The sequence below is a fragment of the Rhipicephalus microplus genome, unplaced genomic scaffold (assembly GCF_043290135.1).
Source record: "Rhipicephalus microplus isolate Deutch F79 unplaced genomic scaffold, USDA_Rmic scaffold_26, whole genome shotgun sequence".
NCBI classification, from domain to species: domain Eukaryota; kingdom Metazoa; phylum Arthropoda; class Arachnida; order Ixodida; family Ixodidae; genus Rhipicephalus; species Rhipicephalus microplus.
This window is the reverse complement of record NW_027464599.1, coordinates 4,688,774-4,705,020: the sequence shown is the minus strand read 5'-3', so window position 1 is coordinate 4,705,020 and position 16,247 is coordinate 4,688,774. Positions and strand designations below refer to the sequence as shown.

General features: G+C 52.7%; 1 non-coding gene across 1 annotated transcript; it reads right to left on the bottom strand.

Annotated features, from left to right (window-relative positions):
• Positions 1–7,413: 7,413 nt before the first annotated feature.
• Positions 7,414–7,487, bottom strand: TRNAN-GUU (transfer RNA asparagine (anticodon GUU)). Its single transcript has one exon. It is a non-coding gene; the product is annotated as a tRNA-Asn (tRNA).
• Between the last annotated feature and the right edge of the window lie 8,760 nt (positions 7,488–16,247).

The following is a 16,247-nucleotide window of genomic DNA, read 5'->3' as shown; positions in this document are numbered from 1 at the left end:
AGTCCTGCTTCACTCTCATCACCATCAGAAGATATATTCAAAGCTATAAGCCCAACAAAAAAAGCGCCGCACCACCACCGGGTGGGCTCGAACCTCCAACCTTTTGGTTAACAGCCGATCGTGCAAGCCAATTGCGCCATGGAGAGAGTCGTGCTCCACTCTCACCACCAACAGAACATATCTTAAAAGCTATTAGCGCAAAGAAAAAAGAAACACACCACTCCCGGGAGGGCTTGAACCTCGAACCTTTCGGTTACCAGCCGATCGCGCTAGCCAATTGCGCCACGGAGACAGTCGTGCTCCACTCTCACCACCATCAGAACATATCTTCAAAGCTATCAGCGCAAAGAAAAAAGCAACACACCACTCCCGAGAGGGCTCGAACCTCCAACCTTTCCGTTAGCAGCCGATCGCGCTAGCCAAATGCGCCACGGAGACAGCCCTGCTCCACTCTCACCACCATCAGAACATATCTTCAAAGCTATCAGCCGAAAGAAAAAAAAAGCGCCGCACCACCACCGGGTGGGCTCGAACCTCCAACCGTTCGGTTAGCAGCCGATCGCGCTATCCAATTGCGCCACGGAGACAGTCCCGCTCTACTCTCACCACCATCAGAACATATGTTCAAAGCTATCAGCACAAAGAAAAAAGCAACAACCCACTCCCGGGAGAGCTCGAACCTCCAACCTTTCGGTTAACAGCCGATCGCGCTAGCCGATTCCGCCACAGAGACAGTCCCGCTCCACTCTCAGCACCATCAGAACATATCTTCAAAGCTATAAGACCAAAGAAAAAAAAGCACCGCACCACCACCGGGTGAGCTCGAACCTCCAACTTTTCGGTTACCAGCCGATCGCGCTAGCTAATTGCGCCACTGAGACAGTCGTGCTCCACTCTCACCACCATCAGAACATATCTTCAAAGCTATCAGCGAAAAGAAAAAAAAAAGCGACACACCATCCCCGGGTGGACTCAAACCTCCCACCTTTCGGTTAACAGCCAATCGCGCTAGCCAATTGCGCCACGGAGACAGTCGTGCTCCCCTCTCACCACTGTCAGAACATTTCTCCAAAGCTATCAGCTCAAAGAAAAAAAAGCGACACACCGTCCCCGGGAGTGCTTGAACCTCCAACCTTTTGGTTAACAGCCGATCGCGCTAGCCAATTGCGCCACGGAGACAGTCGTGCTCCACTCTCACCACCATCAGAACACATCTTCAAAGCTATCAGCGCAAGTGAAAAAGCAACACACCACTCCCGGGAGGGCTCGAACCTCCAACCTTTCGGTTAACAGCCGATCGCGCTAGCAAATTGCGCCACGGAGACAGTCCTGCTATACTCTCACCACCATGAGAGGATATCTTAAAAGCTATCAGTCCAAAGAAAAAAAAGCACCGCACCACCACCGTGTTGGCTCGAACCTCCAACTTTTCGGTTAACAGCCGATCGCGCTAGCCAGTTGCGCCACGGAGACAGTCGTGCTCCACTCTCACCACCATCAGAACATTTCTTCAGAGCTATCAGCCCAAAAAAAGCGCCACACCACCACAGGGTGGGCTCGAACCTCCAAACTTTCGGTCAACAGCAGATCGCGCTAGCCAACTGCGCCACGGAGACAGTCGTTCTCCACTCTCACCACCATCAGAACATATCTTCAAAGCTATCAGCGAAAAAAAAAGCGACACACCGTCCCCGGATGGACTCAAACCTCGAACTTTTCGGTTAACAGCCGAACGCGCTAGCCAATTGCGCCAAGGAGACAGTCGTGCTCCACTCTCACCACCATCAGAACATATCTTCAAAGCTATCAGCGCAAAGAAAAAAAGCGACACACCGTCCCCGGGTGGGCTCGAAACTCCAACCTTTCGGTTAACAGCCGACAGCGCTAGCTGATTGCGCCACGGAGACAATCCTTCTCCACTCTCACCACCATCAGAACATATCTTCAAAGCAATCAGCCCAAAGAAAAAAAAGCGCCGCACCACCACCAGGTGGGCTCTAAACTCCAAGCTTTCGGTTAACAGCCGATCGCGCTAGCCAATTGCGCCACGGAGACAGTCCTGCTCCACTCTCCGACCATCAGAACATATCTTCAAAGCTATCAGCCCAAAGAAAAAAAGCGCCCCACCACCACCGGGTGGGCTCGAACCTCCAACCTTTCGGTTAACAGCCGATCGCGCTAGCAAATTGCGCCACGGAGACAGTCCTGCTATACTCTCACCACCATGAGAGGATATCTTAAAAGATATCAGTCCAAAGAAAAAAAAAGCACCGCACCACCACCGTGTTGGCTCGAACCTCCAACTTTTCGGTTAACAGCCGATCGCGCTAGCCAATTGCGCCACGGAGACAGTCGTGCTCCACTCTCACCACCATCAGAACATATCTTCAAAGCTATCAGCGCAAAGAAAAAAAGCGACACACCGTCCCCGGGTGGGCTCGAAACTCCAACCTTTCGGTTAACAGCCGATAGCGCTAGCTAATTGCGCCACGGAGACAATCCTTCTCCACTCTCACCACCATCAGAACATATCTTCAAAGCTATCAGCCCAAAGAAAAAAAAGCGCCGCACCACCACCAGGTGGGCTCTAAACTCCAAGCTTTCGGTTAACAGCCGATCGCGCTAGCCAATTGCGCCACGGAGACAGTCCTGCTCCACTCTCCGACCATCAGAACATATCTTCAAAGCTATCAGCCCAAAGAAAAAAAGCGCCCCACCACCACCGGGTGGGCTCGAACCTCCAACCTTTCGGTTAACAGCCGATCGCGCTAGCCAATTGCGCCACGGAGACAGTGCTGCTCCACTCTCACCACCATCAGAACATATCTTCAAAGCTATCAGCCCAAAGAAAAAAAGCAACACACCACTCCCGGGAGGGCTCGAACCTCCAACCTTTCGGTTAACAGCCAATCACGCTAGCCAATTGCGCCACGGAGACAGTCATGCTCCACTCTCACCACCATCAGAACATATCTTCAAAGCTATCAGCGCAAAGAAAAAAGCAACACACCATTCCCGGGAGAGCTCGATTCTCCAACCTTTCGGTTAACAGCCGATCGCGCTAGCCAATTGCGCCACCGAGACAGTCGTGCTCCACTTTCACCACCATCAGAACATATTTTCAAAGCTATCAGCGCAAAGAAAACAGCAACACACCACTCCCGAGAGGGCTCGAACCTCCAATTTTCCGTTAACAGCCGATCGCGCTAGCCAATTGCGCCAAGGAGGCAGTCCTGCTCACTCTCACCACCATCAGAACATATCTTTAAAGCTATCGGTCGAAAGTAAAAAAAGCACCGCACCACCACCGGGTGGGCTCGAAACTCCAACCTTTCGGTTAACAGCCGATAGCGCTAGCTAATTGCGCCACGGAGACAATCCTTCTCCACTCTCACCACCATCAGAACATATCTTCAAAGCTATCAGCCCAAAGAAAAAAAAGCGCCGCACCACCACCAGGTGGGCTCTAAACTCCAAGCTTTCGGTTAACAGCCGATCGCGCTAGCCAATTGCGCCACGGAGACAGTCCTGCTCCACTCTCCGACCATCAGAACATATCTTCAAAGCTATCAGCCCAAAGAAAAAAAGCGCCCCACCACCACCGGGTGGGCTCGAACCTCCAACCTTTCGGTTAACAGCCGATCGCGCTAGCCAATTGCGCCACGGAGACAGTGCTGCTCCACTCTCACCACCATCAGAACATATCTTCAAAGCTATCAGCCCAAAGAAAAAAAGCAACACACCACTCCCGGGAGGGCTCGAACCTCCAACCTTTCGGTTAACAGCCAATCACGCTAGCCAATTGCGCCACGGAGACAGTCATGCTCCACTCTCACCACCATCAGAACATATCTTCAAAGCTATCAGCGCAAAGAAAAAAGCAACACACCACTCCCGGGAGAGCTCGATTCTCCAACCTTTCGGTTAACAGCCGATCGCGCTAGCCAATTGCGCCACCGAGACAGTCGTGCTCCACTTTCACCACCATCAGAACATATCTTCAAAGCTATCAGCCCAAAGAAAAAAAAGCGCCGCACCACCACCAGGTGGGCTCTAAACTCCAAGCTTTCGGTTAACAGCCGATCGCGCTAGCCAATTGCGCCACGGAGACAGTCCTGCTCCACTCTCCGACCATCAGAACATATCTTCAAAGCTATCAGCCCAAAGAAAAAAAGCGCCCCACCACCACCGGGTGGGCTCGAACCTCCAACCTTTCGGTTAACAGCCGATCGCGCTAGCCAATTGCGCCACGGAGACAGTGCTGCTCCACTCTCACCACCATCAGAACATATCTTCAAAGCTATCAGCCCAAAGAAAAAAAGCAACACACCACTCCCGGGAGGGCTCGAACCTCCAACCTTTCGGTTAACAGCCAATCACGCTAGCCAATTGCGCCACGGAGACAGTCATGCTCCACTCTCACCACCATCAGAACATATCTTCAAAGCTATCAGCGCAAAGAAAAAAAGCGACACACCGTCCCCGGGTGGGCTCGAAACTCCAACCTTTCGGTTAACAGCCGACAGCGCTAGCTAATTGCGCCACGGAGACAATCCTTCTCCACTCTCACCACCATCAGAACATATCTTCAAAGCTATCAGCCCAAAGAAAAAAAAGCGCCGCACCACCACCAGGTGGGCTCTAAACTCCAAGCTTTCGGTTAACAGCCGATCGCGCTAGCCAATTGCGCCACGGAGACAGTCCTGCTCCACTCTCCGACCATCAGAACATATCTTCAAAGCTATCAGCCCAAAGAAAAAAAGCGCCCCACCACCACCGGGTGGGCTCGAACCTCCAACCTTTCGGTTAACAGCCGATCGCGCTAGCAAATTGCGCCACGGAGACAGTCCTGCTATACTCTCACCACCATGCGAGGATATCTTAAAAGATATCAGTACAAAGAAAAAAAAAGCACCGCACCACCACCGTGTTGGCTCGAACCTCCAACTTTTCGGTTAACAGCCGATCGCGCTAGCCAATTGCGCCACGGAGACAGTCGTGCTCCACTCTCACCACCATCAGAACATATCTTCAAAGCTATCAGCGCAAAGAAAAAAAGCGACACACCGTCCCCGGGTGGGCTCGAAACTCCAACCTTTCGGTTAACAGCCGATAGCGCTAGCTAATTGCGCCACGGAGACAATCCTTCTCCACTCTCACCACCATCAGAACATATCTTCAAAGCTATCAGCCCAAAGAAAAAAAAGCGCCGCACCACCACCAGGTGGGCTCTAAACTCCAAGCTTTCGGTTAACAGCCGATCGCGCTAGCCAATTGCGCCACGGAGACAGTCCTGCTCCACTCTCCGACCATCAGAACATATCTTCAAAGCTATCAGCCCAAAGAAAAAAAGCGCCCCACCACCACCGGGTGGGCTCGAACCTCCAACCTTTCGGTTAACAGCCGATCGCGCTAGCCAATTGCGCCACGGAGACAGTGCTGCTCCACTCTCACCACCATCAGAACATATCTTCAAAGCTATCAGCCCAAAGAAAAAAAGCAACACACCACTCCCGGGAGGGCTCGAACCTCCAACCTTTCGGTTAACAGCCAATCACGCTAGCCAATTGCGCCACGGAGACAGTCATGCTCCACTCTCACCACCATCAGAACATATCTTCAAAGCTATCAGCGCAAAGAAAAAAGCAACACACCACTCCCGGGAGAGCTCGATTCTCCAACCTTTCGGTTAACAGCCGATCGCGCTAGCCAATTGCGCCACCGAGACAGTCGTGCTCCACTTTCACCACCATCAGAACATATTTTCAAAGCTATCAGCGCAAAGAAAACAGCAACACACCACTCCCGAGAGGGCTCGAACCTCCAATTTTCCGTTAACAGCCGATCGCGCTAGCCAATTGCGCCAAGGAGGCAGTCCTGCTCACTCTCACCACCATCAGAACATATCTTTAAAGCTATCGGTCGAAAGTAAAAAAAGCACCGCACCACCACCGGGTGGGCTCGAAACTCCAACCTTTCGGTTAACAGCCGATAGCGCTAGCTAATTGCGCCACGGAGACAATCCTTCTCCACTCTCACCACCATCAGAACATATCTTCAAAGCTATCAGCCCAAAGAAAAAAAAGCGCCGCACCACCACCAGGTGGGCTCTAAACTCCAAGCTTTCGGTTAACAGCCGATCGCGCTAGCCAATTGCGCCACGGAGACAGTCCTGCTCCACTCTCCGACCATCAGAACATATCTTCAAAGCTATCAGCCCAAAGAAAAAAAGCGCCCCACCACCACCGGGTGGGCTCGAACCTCCAACCTTTCGGTTAACAGCCGATCGCGCTAGCCAATTGCGCCACGGAGACAGTGCTGCTCCACTCTCACCACCGTCAGAACATATCTTCAAAGCTATCAGCCCAAAGAAAAAAAGCAACACACCACTCCCGGGAGGGCTCGAACCTCCAACCTTTCGGTTAACAGCCAATCACGCTAGCCAATTGCGCCACGGAGACAGTCATGCTCCACTCTCACCACCAACAGAACATATCTTCAAAGCTATCAGCGCAAAGAAAAAAGCAACACACCACTCCCGGGAGAGCTCGATTCTCCAACCTTTCGGTTAACAGCCGATCGCGCTAGCCAATTGCGCCACCGAGACAGTCGTGCTTCACTTTCACCACCATCAGAACATATTTTCAAAGCTATCAGCGCAAAGAAAACCGCAACACACCACTCCCGAGAGGGCTCGAACCTCCAATTTTCCGTTAACAGCCGATTGCGCTAGCCAATGGCGCCACGGAGGCAGTCCTGCTCACTCTCACCACCATCAGAACATATCTTTAAAGCTATCGGTCGAAAGTAAAAAAAGCACCGCACCACCACCGGGTGAGCTCGAACCTCCAACCTTTCGGTTAACAGCCGATCGCGCCAGCCAATTGCGCCATGGAGACAGTCGTGCTCCACTCTCACCCCCGTCAGAACATTTCTTCAGAGCCAACAGCCCCAAGAAAAAAAGCGCCGCACCACCACCGGGTGGGCTCGAAACTCCAAGCTTTCGGTTAACAGCCTTTCGCGCTAGCCAATTGCGGCACGGAGACAGTCGTGCTCCACTCTCACCACCATCAGGACATATCTTCAAAGCTATCAGCGCAAAGTAAAAAGCGACACACCACTCCCGGGAGGGCTCGAAACTCCAATTTATTGGTTAACAGCGGAACGTGTTAGCCAATTGCGCCACGGAGACCGTCGTGCTCCAATCTCACCACCGTCAGAACATTTCTCCAAAGCTATCAGCGCAAAGAAAAAAAAGCGCCGCACCACCACCGGGTGGGCTCGAACCTCCAACCTTTCGATTAACAGCCGATCGCGCTAGCCGAAATCGCCACGGAGACAGTGGTGCTGCACTCTCACCACTGTCAGAACATTGCTCCAAAGCAATCAGCCCAAAGAAAAAAAGCGACACACCGTCCCCGGGAGCGCTCGAACCTCCAACCTTTCGGTTAACAGCCGATCGCGCTAGCCAATTGCGCCACGGAGACAGTCGTGCTCCAATCTCACCACCATCAGAAAACATCTTCGAAGCTATCAGCGCAAGTGAAAACGCAACACACCACTTCCGGGAGGGCTCGAAGCTCCAACCTTTCGGTTAACAGCCGATCGCGCTAGCAAATTGCGCCACGGAGACAGTCCTGCTATACTCTCACCACACTCAGAGCATATCTTCAAAGCTATCAGCCCAAAGAAAAAAAAGCAACACACCACTCCCGGGAGGGCTCGAACCTCCAACTTTTCGGTTAACAGCCCATCGCGCTAGCCAAACTCGCCACGGAGACAGTCGTGCTCCACTCTCACCACTGTCAGAACATTTCTCCAAAGCTATCAGCGCAAAGAAAAAAAAAGCGACACACCGTCCCCGGGAGCGCTCGAACCTCCAACCTTTCGGTTAACGGCCGATCGCGCTAGCCGATTGCACCACGGAGACAGTCGTGCTCCACTCTCATCACCATCAGAACACACCTTCAAAGCTATCAGCGCAAGTGAAACAGCAACACACCAATCCCGGGAGGGCTCGAACCTCCAACCTTTCGGTTAACAGCCGATCGCGCTAGCCAATCGCGCCACGGAGACAATCGTGCTCCACTCTCACCACCATCAGAACATATCTTCAAAGCTATCAGCGCAAAGAAAAAAGCAACACACCACTCCCGGGAGAGCTCGAGGCTCCAACCTTTCTGTTAACAGCCGATCGCGCTAGCCAATTGCGCCACGAAGACAGTCCTGCTCCACTCTCACCACCGTCAGAACATTTCTTCAGAGCTATAAGCCCAAAGGAAAAAAAGCGCCGGACCACCACCGGGTGGGCTCGAACCTCCAACCTTTTGGTTAACAGCCGATCGTGCAAGCCAATTGCGCCATGGAGAGAGTCGTGCTCCACTCTCACCACCAACAGAACATATCTTCAAAGCTATTAGCGCAAAGAAAAAAGCAACACACCACTCCCGGGAGGGCTTGAACCTCGAACCTTTCGGTTACCAGCCGATCGCCCTAGCCAATTGCGCCACGGAGACAGTCGTGCTCCACTCTCACCACCATCAGAACATATCTTCAAAGCTATCAGCGCAAAGAAAAAAGCAACACACCACTCCCGAGAGGGCTCGAACCTCCAATCTTTCCGTTAGCAGCCGATCGCGCTAGCCAAATGCGCCACGGAGACAGTCCTGCTCCACTCTCACCACCATCAGAACATATCTTCAAAGCTATCAGCCGAAAGAAAAAAAAGCGCCGCACCACCACCGGGTGGGCTCGAACCTCCAACCTTTCGGTTAGCAGCCGATCGCGCTAGCCAATTGCGCCACGGAGACAGTCCCGCTCCACTCTTACCACCATCAGAACATATGTTCAAAGCTATCAGCACAAAGAAAAAAGCAACAACCCACTCCCGGGAGAGCTCGAACCTCCAACCTTTCGGTTAACAGCCGATCGCGCTAGCCGATTCCGCCACAGAGACAGTCCCGCTCCACTCTCAGCACCATCAGAACATATCTTCAAAGCTATCAGCCCAAAGAAAAAAAAGCGCCGCACCACCACCGCGTGGGCTCGAACATCCAACCTTTCGGTTAACAGCCGATCGCGCTAGCCATTTGCGCCACGGAGACAGTCCTGCTCCACTCTCACCACCATCAGAACATATCTTTAAAGCTATCAGACCAAAGAAAAAAAGCACCGCACCACCACCGGGTGAGCTCGAACCTCCAACCTTTCGGTTAACAGCCGATCGCGCTAGCTAATTGCGCCACTGAGACAGTCGTGCTCCACTCTCACCACCATCAGAACATATCTTCAAAGCTATCAGCGAAAAGAAAAAAAAAAGCGACACACCGTCCCCGGGTGGACTCAAACCTCCCACCTTTCGGTTAACAGCCAATCGCGCTAGCCAATTGCGCCACGGAGACAGTCGTGCTCCCCTCTCACCACTGTCAGAACATTTCTCCAAAGCTATCAGCTCAAAGAAAAAAAAGCGACACACCGTCCCCGGGAGTGCTCGAACCTCCAACCTTTTGGTTAACAGCCGATCGCGCTAGCCAATTGCGCCACGGAGACAGTCGTGCTCCACTCTCACCACCATCAGAACACATCTTCAAAGCTATCAGCGCAAGTGAAAAAGCAACACACCACTCCCGGGAGGGCTCGAACCTCCAACCTTTCGGTTAACAGCCGATCGCGCTAGCAAATTGCGCCACGGAGACAGTCCTGCTATACTCTCACCACCATGAGAGGATATCTTAAAAGCTATCAGTCCAAAGAAAAAAAAAGCGCCGCACCACCACCGTGTTGGCTCGAACCTCCAACTTTTCGGTTAACAGCCGATCGCGCTAGCCAATTGCGCCACGGAGACAGTCGTGCTCCACTCTCACCACCATCAGAACATTTCTTCAGAGCTATCAGCCCAAAAAAAGCGCCACACCACCACAGGGTGGGCTCGAACCTCCAAACTTTCGGTCAACAGCAGATCGCGCTAGCCAACTGCGCCACGGAGACAGTCGTTCTCCGCTCTCACCACCATCAGAACATATCTTCACAGCTATCAGCGAAAAAAAAGCGACACACCGTCCCCGGATGGACTGAAACCTCGAACCTTTCGGTTAACAGCCGAACGCGCTAGCCAATTGCGCCACGGAGACAGTCGTGCTCCACTCTCACCACCACAAGAACATATCTTCAAAGCTATCAGCGCAAAGAAAAAAAGCGACACACCGTCCCCGGGTGGGCTCGAAACTCCAACCTTTCGGTTAACAGCCGATAGCGCTAGCTAATTGCGCCACGGAGACAATCCTTCTCCACTCTCACCACCATCAGAACATATCTTCAAAGCTATCAGCCCAAAGAAAAAAAAGCGCCGCACCACCACCAGGTGGGCTCTAAACTCCAAGCTTTCGGTTAACAGCCGATCGCGCTAGCCAATTGCGCCACGGAGACAGTCCTGCTCCACTCTCCGGCCATCAGAACATATCTTCAAAGCTATCAGCCCAAAGAAAAAAAGCGCCCCACCACCACCGGGTGGGCTCGAACCTCCAACCTTTCGGTTAACAGCCGATCGCGCTAGCCAATTGCGCCACGGAGACAGTCCTGCTCCAATCTCACCACCATCAGAACATATCTTCAAAGCTATCAGCCCAAAGAAAAAAAGCAACACACCACTCCCGGGAGGGCTCGAACCTCCAACCTTTCGGTTAACAGCCAATCACGCTAGCCAATTGCGCCACGGAGACAGTCATGCTCCACTCTCACCACCATCGGAACATATCTTCAAAGCTATCAGCGCAAAGAAAAAAGCAACACACCACTCCCGGGAGAGCCCGATTCTCCAACCTTTCGGTTAACAGCCGATCGCGCTAGCCAATTGCGCCACGGAGACAGTCGTGGTCCACTTTCACCACCATCAGAACATATTTTCAAAGCTATCAGCGCAAAGAAAAAAGCAACACACCACTCCCGAGAGGGCTCGAACCTCCAATTTTTCGTTAACAGCCGATCGCGCTAGCCAATTGCGCCACGGAGGCAGTCCTGCTCACTCTCACCACCATCAGAACATATCTTTAAAGCTATCGGTCGAAAGTAAAAAAAGCACCGCACCACCACCGGGTGGGCTCGAAACTCCAAGCTTTCGGTTAACAGCCTTTCGCGCTAGCCAATTGCGGCACGGAGACAGTCGTGCTCCACTCTCACCACCATCAGGACATATCTTCAAAGCTATCAGCGCAAAGAAAAAAGCGACACACCACTCCCGGGAGGGCTCGAAACTCCAACCTTTCGGTTAACAGCCGATAGCGCTAGCTAATTGCGCCACGGAGACAATCCTTCTCCACTCTCACCACCATCAGAACATATCTTCAAAGCGATCAGCCCAAAGAAAAAAAAGCGCCGCACCACCACCAGGTGGGCTCTAAACTCCAAGCTTTCGGTTAACAGCCGATCGCGCTAGCCAATTGCGCCACGGAGACAGTCCTGCTCCACTCTCCGACCATCAGAACATATCTTCAAAGCTATCAGCCCAAAGAAAAAAAGCACCCCACCACCACCGGGTGGGCTCGAACTTCCAACCTTTCGGTTAACAGCCGATCGCGCCAGCCAATCGCGCCATGGAGACAGTCGTGCTCCACTCTCACCACCATGAGAACATATCTTCAAAGCTATCAGCGAAAAAAAAAGCGACACACCGTCCCCGGATGGACTCAAACCTCGAACCTTTCGGTTAACAGCCGAACGCGCTAGCCAATTGCGCCAAGGAGACAGTCGTGCTCCACTCTCACCACCATCAGAACATATCTTCAAAGCTAATAGCGCAAAGAAATAAAGCGACACACCGTCCCCGGGTGGGCTCGAAACTCCAACCTTTCGGTTAACAGCCGATAGCGCTAGCTAATTGCGCCACGGAGACAATCCTTCTCCACTCTCACCACCATCAGAACATATCTTCAAAGCTATCAGCCCAAAGAAAAAAAAGTGCCGCACCACCACCAGGTGGGCTCTAAACTCCAAGCTTTCGGTTAACAGCCGATCGCGCTAGCCAATTGCGCCACGGAGACAGTCCTGCTCCACTCTCCGACCATCAGAACATATCTTCAAAGCTATCAGCCCAAAGAAAAAAAGCGCCCCACCACCACCGGGTGGGCTCGAACCTCCAACCTTTCGGTTAACAGCCGATCGCGCTAGCCAATTGCGCCACGGAGACAGTGCTGCTCCACTCTCACCACCATCAGAACATATCTTCAAAGCTATCAGCCCAAAGAAAAAAAGCAACACACCACTCCCGGGTGAGCTCGGATCTCCAACCTTTCGGTTAACAGCCGATCGCGCCAGCCAATTGCGCCATGGAGACAGTCGTGCTCCACTCTCACCCCCGTCAGAACATTTCTTCAGAGCTATCAGCCCGAAGAAAAAAAGCGCCGCACCACCACCGGGTGGGCTAAACTCCAAGCTTTCGGTTAACAGCCTTTCGCGCTAGCCAATTGCGGCACGGAGACAGTCGTGCTCCACTCTCACCACCATCAGGACATATCTTCAAAGCTATCAGCGCAAAGAAATAAGCGACACACCACTCCCGGGAGGGCTCGAAACTCCAATTTATTGGTTAACAGCGGAACGTGTTAGCCAATTGCGCCACGGAGACCGTCGTGCTCCAATCTCACCACCGTCAGAACATTTCTCCAAAGCTATCAGCGCAAAGAAAAAAAAGCGCCGCACCACCACCGGGTGGGCTCGAACCTCCAACCTTTCGATTAACAGCCGATCGCGCTAGCCGAAATCGCCACGGAGACTGTCGTGCTGCACTCTCACCACTGTCAGAACATTGCTCCAAAGCAATCAGCCCAAAGAAAAAAAGCGACACACCGTCCCCAGGAGCGCTCGAACCTCCAACCTTTCGGTTAACAGCCGATCGCGCTAGCCAATTGCGCCACGGAGACAGTCGTGCTCCAATCTCACCACCATCAGAAAACACCTTCAAAGCTATCAGCGCAAGTGAAAACGCAACACACCACTTCCGGGAGGGCTCGAAGCTCCAACCTTTCGGTTAACAGCCGATCGCGCTAGCAAATTGCGCCACGGAGACAGTCCTGCTATACTCTCACCACACTCAGAGCATATCTTCAAAGCTATCAGCCCAAAGAAAAAAAAGCAACACACCACTCCCGGGAGGGCTCGAACCTCCAACTTTTCGGTTAACAGCCCATCGCGCTAGCCAAACTCGCCACGGAGACAGTCGTGCTCCACTCTCACCACTGTTAGAACATTTCTCCAAAGCTATCAGCGCAAAGAAAAAAAAAGCGACACACCGTCCCCGGGAGTGCTCGAACCTCCAACCTTTCGGTTAACGGCCGATCGCGCTAGCCAATTGCGCCACGGAGACAGTCCTGCTTCACTCTCATCACCATCAGAACATATATTCAAAGCTATAAGCCCAACAAAAAAAAGCGCCGCACCACCACCGGGTGGGCTCGAACCTCCAAACTTTCGATTAACAGCCGAACGTGCTAGCCGATTGCACCACGGAGACAGTCGTGCTCCACTCTCATCACCATCAGAACACACCTTCAAAGCTATCAGCGCAAGTGAAACAGCAACACACCAATCCCGGGAGGGCTCGAACCTCCAACCTTTCGGTTAACAGCCGATCGCGCTAGCCAATCGCGCCACGGAGACAATCGTGCTCCACTCTCACCACCATCAGAACATATCTTCAAAGCTATCAGCGCAAAGAAAAAAGCAACACACCACTCCCGGGAGAGCTCGAGGCTCCAACCTTTCTGTTAACAGCCGATCGCGCTAGCCAATTGCGCCACGAAGACAGTCCTGCTCCACTCTCACCACCGTCAGAACATTTCTTCAGAGCTATAAGCCCAAAGGAAAAAAAGCGCCGGACCACCACCGGGTGGGCTCGAACCTCCAACCTTTCGGTTAGCAGCCGATCGCGCTAGCCAATTGCGCCACGGAGACAGTCCCGCTCCACTCTTACCACCATCAGAACATATGTTCAAAGCTATCAGCACAAAGAAAAAAGCAACAACCCACTCCCGGGAGAGCTCGAACCTCCAACCTTTCGGTTAACAGCCGATCGCGCTAGCCGATTCCGCCACAGAGACAGTCCCGCTCCACTCTCAGCACCATCAGAACATATCTTCAAAGCTATCAGCCCAAAGAAAAAAAAGCGCCGCACCACCACCGCGTGGGCTCGAACATCCAACCTTTCGGTTAACAGCCGATCGCGCTAGCCATTTGCGCCACGGAGACAGTCCTGCTCCACTCTCACCACCATCAGAACATATCTTTAAAGCTATCAGACCAAAGAAAAAAAGCACCGCACCACCACCGGGTGAGCTCGAACCTCCAACCTTTCGGTTAACAGCCGATCGCGCTAGCTAATTGCGCCACTGAGACAGTCGTGCTCCACTCTCACCACCATCAGAACATATCTTCAAAGCTATCAGCGAAAAGAAAAAAAAAAGCGACACACCGTCCCCGGGTGGACTCAAACCTCCCACCTTTCGGTTAACAGCCAATCGCGCTAGCCAATTGCGCCACGGAGACAGTCGTGCTCCCCTCTCACCACTGTCAGAACATTTCTCCAAAGCTATCAGCTCAAAGAAAAAAAAGCGACACACCGTCCCCGGGAGTGCTCGAACCTCCAACCTTTTGGTTAACAGCCGATCGCGCTAGCCAATTGCGCCACGGAGACAGTCGTGCTCCACTCTCACCACCATCAGAACACATCTTCAAAGCTATCAGCGCAAGTGAAAAAGCAACACACCACTCCCGGGAGGGCTCGAACCTCCAACCTTTCGGTTAACAGCCGATCGCGCTAGCAAATTGCGCCACGGAGACAGTCCTGCTATACTCTCACCACCATGAGAGGATATCTTAAAAGCTATCAGTCCAAAGAAAAAAAAAGCGCCGCACCACCACCGTGTTGGCTCGAACCTCCAACTTTTCGGTTAACAGCCGATCGCGCTAGCCAATTGCGCCACGGAGACAGTCGTGCTCCACTCTCACCACCATCAGAACATTTCTTCAGAGCTATCAGCCCAAAAAAAGCGCCACACCACCACAGGGTGGGCTCGAACCTCCAAACTTTCGGTCAACAGCAGATCGCGCTAGCCAACTGCGCCACGGAGACAGTCGTTCTCCGCTCTCACCACCATCAGAACATATCTTCACAGCTATCAGCGAAAAAAAAGCGACACACCGTCCCCGGATGGACTGAAACCTCGAACCTTTCGGTTAACAGCCGAACGCGCTAGCCAATTGCGCCACGGAGACAGTCGTGCTCCACTCTCACCACCACAAGAACATATCTTCAAAGCTATCAGCGCAAAGAAAAAAAGCGACACACCGTCCCCGGGTGGGCTCGAAACTCCAACCTTTCGGTTAACAGCCGATAGCGCTAGCTAATTGCGCCACGGAGACAATCCTTCTCCACTCTCACCACCATCAGAACATATCTTCAAAGCTATCAGCCCAAAGAAAAAAAAGCGCCGCACCACCACCAGGTGGGCTCTAAACTCCAAGCTTTCGGTTAACAGCCGATCGCGCTAGCCAATTGCGCCACGGAGACAGTCCTGCTCCACTCTCCGGCCATCAGAACATATCTTCAAAGCTATCAGCCCAAAGAAAAAAAGCGCCCCACCACCACCGGGTGGGCTCGAACCTCCAACCTTTCGGTTAACAGCCGATCGCGCTAGCCAATTGCGCCACGGAGACAGTCCTGCTCCAATCTCACCACCATCAGAACATATCTTCAAAGCTATCAGCCCAAAGAAAAAAAGCAACACACCACTCCCGGGAGGGCTCGAACCTCCAACCTTTCGGTTAACAGCCAATCACGCTAGCCAATTGCGCCACGGAGACAGTCATGCTCCACTCTCACCACCATCGGAACATATCTTCAAAGCTATCAGCGCAAAGAAAAAAGCAACACACCACTCCCGGGAGAGCCCGATTCTCCAACCTTTCGGTTAACAGCCGATCGCGCTAGCCAATTGCGCCACGGAGACAGTCGTGGTCCACTTTCACCACCATCAGAACATATTTTCAAAGCTATCAGCGCAAAGAAAAAAGCAACACACCACTCCCGAGAGGGCTCGAACCTCCAATTTTTCGTTAACAGCCGATCGCGCTAGCCAATTGCGCCACGGAGGCAGTCCTGCTCACTCTCACCACCCTCAGAACATATCTTTAAAGCTATCGGTCGAAAGTAAAAAAAGCACCGCACCACCACCGGGTGGGCTCGAAACTCCAAGCTT